The sequence below is a fragment of the Manis javanica genome, chromosome 1, assembly GCF_040802235.1.
Source record: "Manis javanica isolate MJ-LG chromosome 1, MJ_LKY, whole genome shotgun sequence".
In the NCBI taxonomy this organism is placed as follows: Eukaryota; Metazoa; Chordata; class Mammalia; order Pholidota; family Manidae; genus Manis; species Manis javanica.
The window spans coordinates 161261759-161277925 of NC_133156.1; the positions used below are offsets into that span (position 1 = coordinate 161261759).

Below are 16167 nucleotides of genomic sequence, written 5' to 3' on the forward strand. Positions count from 1 at the left end.
AATTCAAAACAAGCAAACCATATAATCACAGAGGTAGCAAAGAGGCTATGACTAGGCACTCAACAGTATATCTGGATAGAAAATGAAGTTTTCTTTCGGTGAAGTATATCTCACATTATTTTCCAAATCGAAGACAGTTGTCAAGAGAACATGAGGAAGAAATATGACTACGTGTTTTTTGTTTTGCACTGATATCGTATACTAAGAAATAAATTGTGAGTTCTAGGACATTGTACTTAGGAACTGTTCATTTTTTTTCTTTTTGATCTATTATTTTTAAAAGATGGAGTAACAGTATGGCTGGAATATTCTTTGTATATCAGAATCTGATTTTATAACCAAATGCAACAAATGATTTGACATTTCTAACAAAGCTGAGTTTAACCACCTCTGAGCAATCATCTCAGAAAGCACTGTGCACCAGGTGGGAGATCAGCACATTACCCTTAAAAGAGACTTTTTTTTTCTCTAACTCTGAAACATTTACACAGGTTCTAATGAGGAAATTAAGTGGCATGTATACCAGTAACTTCTTTTGATTATTCATTTATGATGGAAACTATAAAGCATTCATTAGGAATTAATAGATGCAAAATGTGACTTCTGCAAGCATTTATGTTTTTAGAAGTTTGTATGAAACACACACACATACCCCCTGACAAGCTGAATTCATCACATTCTTCTGTTTTTGTTATCATCAAACAGCTTATGAGGCCAACAAAGCATGGCTTATCCTTGAACAGAGGTGACTCCACCCACTAGGAATTCTTTTAGAATTTTAATCCCAGTTGATTCCTTGTTAAAATGATTTGTGTGTGCCAAAGAAACTTCAGTTTTATTAAGTAATGATTTATTTATTTCCTTTGTAACCCAGTGAGTTGATAACCCTCTGGTTAAAAGCCAGTTTTTGACAGCCAGGACAGCCTTGTGCAGTTAACTGTCCAGTTTTCATTAGGCATTTGGGTAGGACATGAATAACATGGACACTTTCAGGATGCTCTTTCAGGAACCCCAGATTGGGAATGACACCAATTGAGTAATCACAAATCCCAGAGATAGTCATAGCATACCAAGAGAAATTAGAGCTTTTATACCAAAAGCATCTTTTTTCTCCCATGTGTGATGTAATTGACCCAGTCAGCCTGTCCCTTCCTAACCTTTTATACTGAATACTCAAAAACACACCATTTATTTGTTCTGTGCAGTGCTGCAAGAGATTAAGAAATACCCTTTTGCAGGGCATTCCTATGAACTCCACAATTGGAAGATAGACACTGAAGAATGTATCAACTCATCCTATTTTAATTTTGGGGGAATATTTGCTTTTACTTTTTTGGAGGGAATACAATAAAATTTAGGGTGGCAAACAATTTAGAAAATATTAATGCCTATATAATTTTTACATAGATACTACCTATACAGAAGTGTCCTCTTAACAGTACTGACAGTGATTTTTAGTGAGGTAGAGAATGTTTTTTTAGGGAAATTTACAGAAGAAATGACCTGAAGGGAACTTGCCTTACTTAAGTTTACCTTTTTCCGGGTGTTAGCTATGAAACAAGACGCAATGACAGCGTGAAAAATTTGGAGGCTAAAGAGAAGTGTTAGGTAAAAATGGCATACGGACAAGGGAGGAGCAAAGATAACAGTTTGGCTTTGTGTAGATATATTCGTCATAAGAAAATAAAATCAATGAAGAGGTGTAATATGATGTGAGAGATTTTTTAAAAATCCATGATATGATCTGTGTCTCCAAGAGATTTACATGAGTTGCATAAATCAGGCTCCAGCATTTAGCTTTTACTTTGCAATTTCCCTCACTTACAGCCCCAAAGTAAATTAATTAAAATTGAACTTCTAGCCCTAGGAAACTTCTCTCACCTTCATAATCCTTGTAGTAGAAAAATATTCTGTGTTATTTTTAAAAACTGAGAATTGGTGGATCTTTTCTTTTGCCTGATTTTATACTTCATAAATTCTTCATTCTTTCCCTTACAACATCTGCCCTCTCTCTGCTGCCATCCTAATTACTTGTTACGATTTTTTAGAAAAATTCAGTGCAGTTTGATGTGGAAGTTAAAGACCCTGAGGGAATTTCTTAACTGATACACCTGCTTCTTGACTGGTTTTTCCCAGCTCAGTTTTGTGTTTAATGAAAAACATATTTTTATTGTTATAGCTGAGATTTTCCTTCTTGTAGCCACCCCTCATTAAATGACCCTTCCCTAGGGTGTTGCTTGGAAGGGTGACTACCATTATGTGACAGACAGGGACTTAATGAATGACTGAAACCTGCATTCTAGAACGTTCTAGGGTAGGGCACACTAAATCTTATTTCCAATTGTAGTGAATGATTCTTTTGTTCACACACACACACACACATACACACACACACAATTAATGTTTGCCCTTAACATGTAGTTCAAGATCCAGATGTTGGGAATTGTTAACTTACAGGGAAAGATATAGGTTTTATAGGACCCAAGATTCATACTATCCTTGGGATCCTCTTTAAGAAAAAAAGAATAGGAAAATACCTATACTGTAAATTTTTACAAAAATATGTATGAATACATTGCTAGGACCCCTCCAGGAGCCTTGGAGGAACCTGTGTTCAGGTGTTCCTGAAGCTTATGTGTCATTAGCATCACAGAGAAGCTGTCTTTGGCTCATGGAACAATAAGAAATTATTAAAATGATAATTTCAGATTTGAAAAGAGTGCTTTACGTTAGCATCGTCCTTGGTAAAATTAAAAATAACATATGCTAGGTGATATAGGCAAGGAAAAAAAGAGGACAATACTGTGAAAAAGGCTGACGCAGAGCCATGGTCACAAAATATGGGTCCCACAGGTATTGAAATGAGTTTAGCAAGTTACAGTTTCAGCTCTGGTTTTCTAAAACATACACATTTTAGTTTCTGTTTGCCATTAACTTTAATAAATAACAATGGTTGGAAACTGCTTGTTCAGAGGTCTCTGATGGCTAGACATGGAACACGTTTTAGAAGCCAGGTAAGAGAGGGAAGCAGTGGCTGCTGCCCGAGGCTTAGTCAGTGATAAGGAAAGAGACACCTCCCTTTGAATATCAAGTAATAGACTGTGTATTAGGAGTTGGAATAGTGGTTGAGAATTCATCCACTAGAACAGAGTAACCGTTTTTGATTGATCAGAACTTCATTTTAAAGTAAGTGATTGAATAGTTGTATTGATTAATCATAACATTTTCACAATGGGCATTTTAAAATTAAGGTTTATACCTCAAGAACAGAAAGATAAAGCACCATGATTCCACTAAATAGCTTCCTAGAAAAGCAATTAACTGAATTTTTTTTTTTTAAGTTCACAGAAGATAAATGATGTAGGCTTCCTACTTCCTGTCACTCTTGGTTACCTTTGTATGGAAATGGATTTCCTCCAAATTAAAGTCGGTACCAGCCTGTTAGATGAAGAAGGCATCTGCCGGGCAATGTGTACATTACATATTCATGCCAGTCTAAATTTCCTAATTACGTTTGAGATGTAGACTGTTTTCAGATGAAGTATGCTGTCTGACTGCCCACTGATGAAATGAGGGTGTGTGGCCATCCTGGAGACTAGGTTTCCCTGTCTATTTGGTTTCATCCTGTCCATAACCATCACCTCCACCCATCGCAGAAGGAAGCCATGTCCTGCGGGACAGTGTGGCTTAGTGACAGCACAGATGGTTATGCTCTGCTCTCCCCCCTCTCCAACATGATGCACGTCCTCCATTTTCTGAGTGAGGACATGGAAAACTTATACCGAGTCAATTTAGGAGAGTGAAGACTCACAGCTTTGATCTCAGATACTGGATGAAAGCACTTGTTTTCCATCTTATAGCTGGGTCATCCTGAAGGTCATAATGAAGCCTGGCAAGTGGAAATGTTTCCATATTTTCTGGTACTTTTATGGTCGGTCAGTTTATGTTCTGTCAGTGGGACCCTGAAACATAAAGTACTTAGTCACTTACTCAGTTTCTATAATTCTTTATTGAGAAATTTGAAGAAAGAATATTAAAGTGTGTCCTGTTATGTGAAGGTGCTGGTATCCTTTTTTGTCCCCTTTCCTCTCTGGGTTCCTTTAGATTTATATTAATAAAGCTGAGTTTTGTTGCCATAAGAGGATAACTACTCCTGTTATGGACATACTGAGAGTGGGACACGGAGGGAGGCTATTAGCTTGATTTTTCCCTGCATGTTTTCCCAGTTCTCGTAAAGCTTCCTCTCCTGGAAAGCATCTGGGGCTGTTTTCCCTTAAATGGCAACCTTATGGGTGTGGACTCCAAACCTGGGGCTAATCAAGAGCCCGAAGCCTGGGTTTCAAGTCACTTGAAAAGATGGGGTGTGATCCGGCACCTCTCCCACCCTGGAAAGAGTGTGCTTATACAGTCCTAGGAGGAAGGCTCCTTTTGTACTGCATCCTTTCTTAGTTGGAAATCAGTGCAAGCTTTCAGATACGCAAAAAAAAGCATAGAACACAGTGCAGAGATCATGGTCTGGAGACCAGCAAGGACTGGTTCAAATCCTGGCTCTGCCACTTGCTAGCCATGTGGCTGGGAACTGGTAGTTTTAACTTCCCCAGGCCTCCAGTTTCCTTATGTGTAAAGTGGAGAAAATGATAATATCTGCTTGGTAGAGTTACTGGAAGGAGGAGTAAATGAAATAAAGCAATGTGGTTGTTAGCTCAGTGATAATATAGTAAGCATTCAGTAAATACTGTCTACATTATTCTTACTAGAAATACCTCTGAAACACAAAAGCAAACAAGATATGAAAATGAAGATATTATTGGAAGCAGTTTAATGTGTGTGTGAGCTAGAGGGAGATGAGGTGGGGAAAGAAAGAAAAATGAAATTCTGAGAGTTCTTTTGTATTTATTTGTTAGAAATAACTGAAATATTGAAGTCTGAGATTATCCTGGATTAAAATAGCAAAGCCTGAATGACATGATTATCACTTATTTAATGTTTAGCTCCTCGAGATTTTATTGCCAAGTCTGGGATCACATTTTTTTTCTTTCTGTTTATTTGGTTTTTCTTGAGCTGTTAATATCTGTAGTAGAACATATCACACTTTATTTCCAGTTAAATGAAATATAAAATCAACAAGATTTGGGTTGAGGAGAAATGTTAAAAATGTTCCAGTAATAAGTATTTGGAATGACTCCTTGAAACAGATCTCTTTGAAGCCACGAAGTATTAAATAGCATGCTTAATTGGGCTGAGCAGTGGAATCATTTATTGACATGATGAATCAGCATTAGCAATACCTTTATAGTAGGTGAAAGTGGGGTCTCTCCACTGCTATTTACAAATTCCATGTGGCTGCGCATGTAATAGGCAGCCTGTTGGCCACCCCTGAACACTGCAGTTTTCTATTTTGGCCTTCAGGATCAACAGGAGCTTTCAGAAGTGATATTGACTCGGACCCATTTCTGCAGTGATTGGCACGATTTTAGAGCAGAAAGAGGAGTTTCTGGAGCCAGATCATCTCGGTGGGACTCTCCATCTGCTTGCCAGATGACCTTCTGTCTCAATGGCTTTATCTGTGCTTTGGGATCATGATTGTGCCTTTATTAGTTTGCTAGGCCTGCTATACCAAAGTACCACAAATTGGTTTGTAAAGACAGAAATGAATTGTCTCACAGTTCTGGAGGCTAGCACCCTGAAATCCAAGTGTTGGCAGCATTGGTTTCTTTTTTTCAATTTTTAACTTTTTACCGAAGTGTAGTGGACAGATGATATTATATTAGTTTCATGTGTACAACATAGGTTGGTCGCTTCTGAGGGCTGTGAAGGAGAACCTATTCCAAGCCTCTTTCCATGGCTCCTAGATGGCTGTCTTCTCCTTGTGTCTTTTTTTTTTGAAGTTGTGGTAGTAGTCATTTTTTTTTCTTATTAAAGTATCATTGGTATACAATCTTATGTGGGTTTCAAATACTCAACACTGTACCTCAACAGTTACCCATATTATTAAATCCTCACCTCCTCTAGTGAGGCTACTATCTTATCAACACAGTAAAATGTTACAGAATCATTGGCTATGTTCTCCATTCTGTACTACTGACTCTGTAAGCAGCTGATACTGTGATTGGGAATTATTGTGCCCCTTTATCCCCTTCACCCTCCCCACCACCCACTCCAACCCTTCCCCCTTGGTAACCACTAGTCCCTTCTCAATGTCTGCAAGTCTAATGATATTTTGTTCCTTCTGATTTGCTTTGTTTTTATACTCCACAAATAAGTGAAATCATATAGTATTTGTCTTTCTCCACCCAGCTTATTTCCCTCTAGATCCATCTATGTTGTTGCATATGGGAGGATTTCTTTTCTTTTTATGGCTGAGTAATATTCCATTGTGTATATGTACTGTCTCTTCTTTATCCATTTATCTACTGATGGACACTTGGGTTGCTTCCACTTCTTGGCTATTGAAAATAGTGCTGCAGTAAACATAGGGGTGCATATGTCTTTTTGAATCAGGGATTTTGTTGTCTTTAGGTAAATTCCTGGGTCAAATGGTATTTCTATTTTTAGTTTTTTGAGAAACCTCCGTATTGTTTTCCACAGTGTTTGCACCAATTTACATTCCCACCAGCAGTGTAGGATGGTTGCCCTTTCTCGGCATCCTTGCCAGCATTTGTTGTTCCTTGTCTTTTGGATGGTGGCCATTCTGACTGGTGTGTTTTCCTTGTGTCTTTACATCATCTTCCCTCTATATGAGTGTCTATCCAAATATCTCCTTTTTGAGTCCAGTGGGTACTTATTCCCAGAATGTCCCTTGGCCCTTTCTCTCCGTATGTCATTGTGTGCTTCATTGATCCTGTTTCTGTCATGACTCCTATTTCTGTTTTGTAAGGACATCACTTATATTGGCGTAGGGCCTGTTGGCCTAATTTTAAGTTATCTTTGTAAAGATTCTACTTCCATTTAAAATGTAAAATTGTAAGGGATACAATTCAGTATACCCCCAATACCTATCGATAGCATTTTTATGGCTGTTTAATAAGTCAATACTTATACAGTCTTAGAATAGTGGCTGGCACATGGTGAACACTCAGAAAAATCCAAAATAATAATAACTCATAATTGCTGTTATAATAACATAGTAGCTCTGTTTGCTTCACATTTACCTTCTAGTGTGCTCGATACTAGATGGTTTGAGAGCTCAGAATCTGGCAACTGTGGTGAGCTGGATGGGTCTCACTGAGTATGACTGCCATAAGGGCAAGGACTCTTGTTCTGATTTTACTGTTCTGTTTACTGATATATTCCTAACTGCCTGGCACATAAGGTGTGCTCAATAGATAGCTGTTGTAGTTTAGTTAACTAATCTAAGATGGGTAGAGGAAGTGACTCCCCTCCAACTACAGACCTCTTGTTAGGACCTCAGAAATTCCCGCCAAACCTGTTATGGGGAGAGAGGAGCCAAACACTTCCAGCATATGATTTATAGCTGCTGTTACAAAGAGAAATGGGAACCATATTTACTGATGTATGTAAACACAGCCTGTGTAAAATAAACCATAGAGCTCTATGATGGCCTCAGAAACAAAAGCTGGAGCAGCCGGTGGCTCCGCCAGTGATGATGTGCTTTGCCTCCTTTCCCCTGTTTTGCCTTGTTTGGTTCCCAGGAGCAGAAGCCCTGGTGCGCAGGAAGTATGCACAGTGTGCCGTGTAGTGCTGCAGGCAGATGCTCCTGCCCCCTGGCCGCCTGACGTGAGCCAGAGCAGGAGGACATTGGAGTCAAGAGGGTGATGAGGGGCACGGGGGATGGTAGGCAAGAGACCACGTCAAACTCTGCACTTAATGCACTTAAAACCACCTAGAATACATGGGGTCCTTAGGGGTACCCCTTGAGTCCAGTGGTTACTAATTCCCAGAATGTCCCTTGGCCCTTTCTCTCCATATGTCATTGTGTGCTTCATTGATCCTGTTTCTGTCATGACTCCTATTTCAGTTACTCATAGTAATGCATTGTTTCATAATTAATGCAAACATAACCTGCAGATTATCCAGAGCTCTGTTTATCTGTTGTCTTACAGACATATCCTTCAGAAATATTGCTGGTTACATAGCGTTTGGGTCCACATAGCCCTTGGCATTTCTTTAATATGCAGTAAATGGTTGACCCTTATCTGTGTGGCAGAAGGATAAACAGTGGAAATAGAAAAATGTTTGCACTCAGTTATTTATCCTTATAAGCCCTGAAAACAAACACATATGTTCATCTGCTCCTCAACCCCCTCAGTTATACTAGAATTTGACTATTTGGAAAAAATAAATAGGTAAAACCTTACCTTACAGAAATAAATTGGAGATAGTGGCTTGTCTAGTTCTTTTATGGTTTCATATGTTAGATTTAACTCCTTAATATACCTGTGGAGGCAGCCTTTTTAACTGTAATTACATAGAAAAGATTGAAAGGAAAAGAGAGATAAAATTGAATTTTCTACGTTATAGACAAAAGTTAATCAACAAACTAGGAGAATTGCCTTGGATACCTTGGAAGGCTCATGGAGAGAGCATCAGTGATGGAAGTTCTCCTTCAAAGTCCTTGGGGACATTGGACTCCTCTCTGTGACATCCCTGTTGTGGTTCATCCTGTCTCTGGCCAAACCCCACAGCTACGAGGGAGCGTGCAGCCTCCTGCACGACCTCCCCGTCTTTGGACAAGCTCTTACCCTTCCTATGTTGAGCTACAAATCGACTTTTTTATAACTTAAACTTCTTAGCTTTAGGTGTGTCCCCTGGGATCTCAGATTGCTGGCTATTTTGGTTTTGTTTGTCTTTTATTATGAATTCCTGTAGGTTAGGCCCTCTCCGTATCCTTCTGGACAGTACCTCATGCAGAATCCTGCCACCCTTTTCCAGATAGACATTAAAGTACATTTGAGCATGAGTTTTCAGAGCTTTCCTTGCTTCATCATAGCCTGTCAAAGTTACCCCTTTAACATTTTGATTTTTCACCCCTTCACAATTTGTGAAAGAAAGGAAGAAAGGAAAAAGCAGAACAGAGGAAAGGGAGCCAGAGGAGGCACCTGGGGTTGGAGGGTAGGGAGTGGATTGCAACCTTGAAAAGGGTAGTTGGGGGGATCCTCAGTAAGAAAGTGAGGCAAAGTCACGAGGAAGTTAGCCAGGAGGACATCTGGGAAAAGAGAGTGTCCGGTAGACTAGAGTGGACTGTAGGGCAGAGGTCCATCGTGGAGCACGCCACCTTGCCCCTGCATAGTGCAAAGCAGTGTGCTGGAGCACAGCGTGTGAGGACACATCCTTGCAGCCTGGGCCTGCAGACAGGGAGCCACTGACTGACTTGAGCACAAAGTGTCATGGTCTGCTGCATGTGGCACAGGGTGGAAGCAGGAGAGCAGCTGGCCGATAATTGTGCTAATTCCGGGGGAAAGGAGAGTTGTTAGGACCACGGTGGTAGCGAGGATGATGAGAATGTTGGATTCTAGATACATTTTGAAGGAGAGCCAGTGAAGAATTGACCACTTGGGGGATAGAGAGGAACTGAGGACAGAGTTTTGACCTGAGCTGAAAGGAAGAAACTGCTATCAAGTGAGATGGGAGAGTTACGCATTTGAGGGCGAGCAGGAGGTCACTAGGGCTTATTGAGTTTGGGGTGGCTATTAGACGTCCAAGTGGAGACGACAGGTAGGCACACAAAGCCACAATTCTGGAGTTTGGTAGAGAAAGAAATTTGTATCTGGGTTGGAGATTGGGAAGTCGTGGTGGCCTACTGTGGTTTCTAATGCCTTGAGGCTAGATGAGGTCACTCAGGGAGTTTGGGTGGCTAAAGAAGAGGGCTGAGGCCTTGTGCATCCCTACATCAAGGGGTTAATGGGAACAGAAGGAACCAGTGAAGGAGAGAGGAAGGGATCAGTAAGGAGGGCGAAAACTAGAAGCCTTGAGGAAAAAGGGTATTCATAATAAGGGGAGGGAATTAGCACCAGTGTCACTTATGCTGATGTTAGATTTAGGTACGTGCAAGTTACCAGTATCTTAATGTGAGTTTTAAGGGCAAAAGTCTGAGTTTAAGGGAAAATCAAGAAAAGCAAATACAGACATTACATATAGACAACACTGCAAAAGTTTTGCTACAAAGGGCAACAAAGATTTTGAAAGTAATATGTCTTCATTGAAAAAGTTTGGATAACATTTAAAACATAAAGGAGAAAAAAAGTCACCTGTAATTCTGCAATCTGGAAATAGTTACAGTTAACATTTTGTTTAGATTTTTCTGGTCTTTTTCTATATTTATACCTTGTTTATTGACTTGGCATGGAGCTATTATATATGGTTATTTTTCTTACATACCATAACCACTTTACCATGTCACTGAACAGTCTTTAGCAACATTTGATATATGGTCTTTGTATTTCATTTAATTGGGCAACTTCAGTGATTTTACCCTGTGAAAGTACCACCATTTATTTACATAATCTTTTTGTTGGGCATTTAAGCTGTTTTCAGTTTTTTTCACTATCATAAATTATTCTGCAGTGAATGGCCTTATAAGTAAATTTTGTGTAGATGTGGTATTTTTCAAGGAAAAATTCTTAGACATCTAATTTATAATTACAAAATGAACACATGGTTATCATATGTAATCTTTTGTGAATTTTCTTTTTATGTTCTTATTGAAGTATTAGCATTTTTTCTTACTGAGTTATGAGTTTAAATATTTTTAAAAATGGACCCTTCTGAAATATATTATAGGCATTTCTCCCAGTTTGTTGATTAACGTTTGTCTATAATGTAGAAATTCAATTTTATCTCTTTTCCTTTTGATCTCTTCCTATATAATTACGGTTACAAAAGCTGTTTCCATAGATATATGAGAGAGTTAAGTGTAACATATGAAACCATAAAGGAATTAGATGAGACGTTGTCTCTTTCTAATTTATTTCTGTAAGGTAAGGTTTTACCTATTTCTTTTTTCTAAAAGGTCAAATTCCAGTGTAACTGACTAATTAGTCCATCTCTTTATAATTTCAGTAAATAAAAAGACAAATATCCTATCTTTGTGGAATTGTGATATAGTTATAGGTAGAGATTCTGCAAGATAACTTCTTGTAAAACTGGAAATTTAAATCAAAATACTTCACCCTTTCTTTAAGACCCTAGTGCAAGTCCTACCACTTCCGCAGTCGGCTTCAACTGTCAAGAGCTTCCATTCTTCTTAATTCCTATAGTGTCAGTTTTATTATTTACTTTTCTTTGTGTGTCTGATCTCACAAATACATTGTGAGCACCTTGAGTGGGTCCCTTACCCATTTTTTTTTATTGAAGTATCGCTGATACACAATCTTACATTAATTTCAAGTGTACAACACAGTGGTTCAGCAATTACCCATATTACTAAATCCTCCCCCCACTGGTACAGCTACGATCTGTCAACATAGGAACATAGGATGATATTACAATCATTGACTTTATTCTCCATGCTGTACTACCATCCTGTTACCAATGTAAATTGAGAATTTTTGTGCCCCTTTATCCCCCTCAAACTCCCTACTCACCCACCCCAACCACCCCATGGTAACCACCAGTCAGTTCTCAGTGTCTTTAAGTCTATGTTCATTCTGTTTTGCTTGTTTTTATATTACACAAATAAGTAAAATCATATAATATTTGTCTTTCTCCACCTGTCTTATTTCACTGAGCATAATACCCTCTAGATCCATCCATGTTGTTGCAAATGGCAGGATTTCTTTTCTATGGCTGAATAATATTCCACTGTGTATATGTACCACATCTTATTTATCCATTCATCTATTGATCCCATTCATTTTTATACCATCATCTAGAATAGGGCCCTATACACCTAGTACTGAATTATTTCATCCCTGAGGTCTGAACATTGAGGTTTTGCACCTGAAAAATAGGAAGAGAAATCTACTTTAGCTGGTTTGAATGGTGTTAGGTAGAAAAATGGTAAAAATAAAGAATGAAGGCTAGAATGAAGTTCAAGCATAGCGTACAATCTGACCAAGACTTTATCTCCATCCAGTTATCAGACCTGTTACTGTTTGTTAAGCATATCATTTTCTTTCATACTTTTCTGTCTTTGCTTATGCCTGGAGTAGTGTTCTTTCCTAGTTTGCTGCCAAATTCTTCCTCTTACAACAAATCATGATGGTGTTTGGAAATGAAAGACACGACTTAAAATTGATCATTGTTAGCATGATCAATTAGAATATTTGTTTTCCATATTATTGTTGATATTTTTCTGCTTAATTACTCATTGTTCATTAAAAGGTTAATGCTCATTTAAATAATTTAAATTATGTGAACAAATGAAATTTAACACTCAGATCCCACCATCCACAAAAAAAAAAATCACAAACATAAGATGAACTTCTTTCCAGGTGACATTTTCTTTCTTTACCTCTCTCTCTCTCTCTCACTTTATATTTCTTTGGTTTCATCAAATTTGGAGACTCTCTGGAGCTCTGATATATATTCTTCAAGTATGCCTATCCTTTTACTTCTTGTAGATGGTTTGCTCTTTCTCCTTGAATACCTAAAGAATTGTTTATTTAAACTTTTGCAGCTTAATCAAAATATATCTCAGTATTGAGTATTTCCTGAACTATGGAGTGCTTTCCAGTCTTTCAAGATTAATTCATTCTTCTAGTTCAGGGAAGTTTTTTTTATGTTAAGTGTTTACACATGTTGTTTGCACATACAGTTTTTTATTTTCCTCTTAAAGGAATTACCCAATGTTGCATCATCTTTGTCTTTCATATCGCTCTGTTAGTTTCTCATTGCTTTGATCTGTATTTTTTCACCTACACTCACTACTGTTTTCCTAAGCCTCTTCTACATGTCTATTTCCTACAATTTTTATTGTCTATTCTAGTCCTTACTGTCTCTATTTTTTAAATTAGCTTTATCACATGATCATACAATTTTGTTAAAAAGACTATATGCCAGTGATTACTTAAGTCCTAAGAATTTACAAAATTTTAATTCTTTCTACTCATTAATTACAAGATTAATTTATTGTGATAATTCAGGATATTTCTCAAGAAAAAGTTAGAAATCAAACTTTCCTTCACTTTTACTGTTAGATTTTGGTTCTTCTTTTTAATGGACATTTTCCAGTACCAAAAATCCTCAGAAAAAGAAGCATCTCTATTAAATCATACACATGGTGTTGCTTCAAGTGACAGGTTCCAAAAGCAGTGACTTAAAAATAAAACAAAAGTTTATTTTTCTTTCATTATAAATCTGAGGTGAAAAGCTGGGTCTGTCCTGTAACATCTTGTCCTGGACTCAGGTTCCTTTTCTTCTGTTGCTATACCACCTATAGGAGTACTATGCTTATGCACTTGATCCAAGATGGTTCAGATTCCTTTCCAGAAGAGGAAGGGCAAAGGGGAGGGCATATTCTGCCCTTTAAAGGTTCAACTTGGAAGGAGCATGGACCCCTTTCTCTCATATCCCATTGGCCAGAATTAGTCCATGGCTGTCTTAGTTTCAGAGGAGGCTGGGAAACATATCCAGGCTTTATGCTGGGTCACCATGTATCCAAACAAAATTTTTATTATTGTGGATGAAGACACAAATAGGTTTTGGGGGAAAAATAAGCAACCTCTGCCTTATAGTAATTACTTTTTATCAGTGGTTTTTTAAGGGGTTATCTCTCATGATTTTTGTGAGCCCTTCAAAGGAAGGAGTAATTTTTTCCATTCTCATTTCCCCAATGTCTGAGCCCAGCATTAAATAGGTATTCAGTCATTGTTTTGAATTATTGTTTTTGAAATAAAATGGCATGGTCTATGTAATTTTTTGAATTTCTTAAAGAATGGGGTCTATACATTCATAGTGTTCTTACGACATAGAAATTTTTGAAAAAGAAGGCTCCTTATTATATTATTCTAGTTTGATCATTGTCCCCGAAATCAATGATGCTATAAAGTATATAAATTTTATGGAAGTAGGTATAAATATAGCCAGTAATACAGGCTCTTTTTACTCAATATGAAAATGTCTTTGGATAATAAGTGGATTCCTATCTAAATTCATGAGTCCTCTTTATGGCATTTGGGTTAAGCCTGAAATGGATTAATCCTTTTCTGATAAAGTTTCATAAGCTATGATTTCTCTGGTGACCACATTTAATTAGATATTAAATAAACTGCTTATCTTTTTACCAACAGGTTTTATGACAGCATTTTTTTTCCTGAGCTGAATTTCACAGATTAGTAGCTAGCAGAAGTAAAAGAAAAAAAAATTATTTAGTAAATCATAATATCCTTAGAATAGATATTTTTAAATGCCCACATTTTAAATGAAAACTAAATTATTTAAGCTTAAAGTTAAAGAACAGAGATAGGTAAGATGGTATATATATATATATATATATTCCAGTGAAAATAAATTCATTTTGTTTTCCAAGTACTATTTTTTCCCTTAGAAATTGGCTATGCTTCTAAGTGGAAAAAAAGTCCATTTATCCTGCAAAGGCTGAAACATTTTGTTTGATAAGGTTCTGAAAAAAGCTTTAATTAAAACTTGAGTTTCTTCTTTTTTTTTTAATGCTATACATCACAGTGAGATTCTCCAACTTCAATATAATGACCTTCTGACTCAGCGTTTTTTTCCCCCCAAGTGTTAGAATGGAGAGGAGGGACTTGCAGGTCTTGTGAATGTTGAACAGCAAAGATTAATTTTATCTGCTGTTTTAGCAAAATCGAATACCACAGAGATTGATCTGGAAACACCAATGACCTTTGTGCAGATCAGAGCAAGAGAGATTCTGAGTTGCCTGCATTACTATGCTCCAAAACAGAAGGAAGATCAACAGTTGTCAGATTGCCTGAAGACATACAGTCTGTAAAGGGTTTAATTTTTCTCAGTTCTGTTCTGTTTCCCAAAGCACAGCAAATTTTTAGAAGAGTCTTAGTCTCTGGAAATTTCTTTCTTTCCATCAAATGGGAAGTGAAATGTTTTTTACCTTTCTCTGTTAATCCCTTCTCCTTCCCAGGTAAGCTTTAACTGAAGACTGTGTAAGCTAGATGAGTAGGGTAAGCTGTCTGGGAGAAAAAGGGCATGGCTCACCGGGGTAGGTAAAGGCTGGAGTCAGTTGGGGTTCATCTGGGTTCTTGGTTCAAAGTTCTGGCATGTATCTCAGATTAGTATCTTTGGGACCTTGGTGGTTAAACAACATCCAAGCTGCAGTGTCCTTTTCCACTGCTTTCGGTGTATTTTCATTTTAATAATTTAAACTCAGGTTGACCATAACATGTACCATGTTCTTCCTGGAACTTCATGTCCTGAAATTATCTTAGATTCTTCTTCTGTATCCATACCATATATTGTTGATTGTTCTTTTCAGAAGTCTCTCATATTCTTCCAAATCTCAGTGCTACCTTTCTGTTGAACTGTTATACTTACACACTACTTTTCTAGCTTTGGAATGTTGCCTAGGCAACTTCTCTTTAACAAACCCTGAAGTAACAAGCATTATCTGATTAATCATCCTAAAGATTCAGGTTCACCTCTTTCTTTCCTAGTTCAAAATATTGGCGAGCTCCCTATTATCTGCAGGATACAGACCATTTTTTTGACACACATAAATTAAGATAATTTAATTTCGTAATTCCTTTAAAATTTTTTAATTGCGATAAAAAACAGATAACATAAAATTTACCATTTTAATCATTTCAAAGTGTATAGTTTAAGTAGTATTAGTCTATTCATATTGTTGCACATCAATATTTCATAATTCTTGAGGTTTTATTTCCCTCAGAGGAGAATTATTAATCTTGTTACATCTTTCACAGGTTTTAAAGTATTCTAAACTTCAAGTGTTTAATTATATTCCAGTCAGTTGAAATCATTATATGCAATTAAGTGGATATTATGCAATTAAGTCCAGCTACTGGACTCTTTCTTGACCTCTGTTAGGATTGTGCTACTCCTTCTTTTCTTGGTGTCTCCTACATGAGTAAAGACTGTGCTTCACTGATGTTGGGTACTTGGTAACTGTTGAATGGCTATGTGGGATGAGAAGGCCATTGTTGATGTAAGACATTGCTTTTTCTGACCACCCTTGCAAGAATACAAACTAATTCTATGATGTTCAAATGGAATACAATTCAAGTACATCAAGAAAAAAATAACTAATAGTGTTAA

At 37.3% G+C, this 16167-nt stretch overlaps 1 protein-coding gene across 4 annotated transcripts in view; it reads left to right on the top strand.

The window, feature by feature from the left end:
• AFF3 (ALF transcription elongation factor 3) overlaps nt 1-16167 on the top strand; it is a 519828-nt gene that overhangs the window by 96152 nt on the left and 407509 nt on the right. The gene's annotated exons all lie outside the window — the stretch shown is intronic.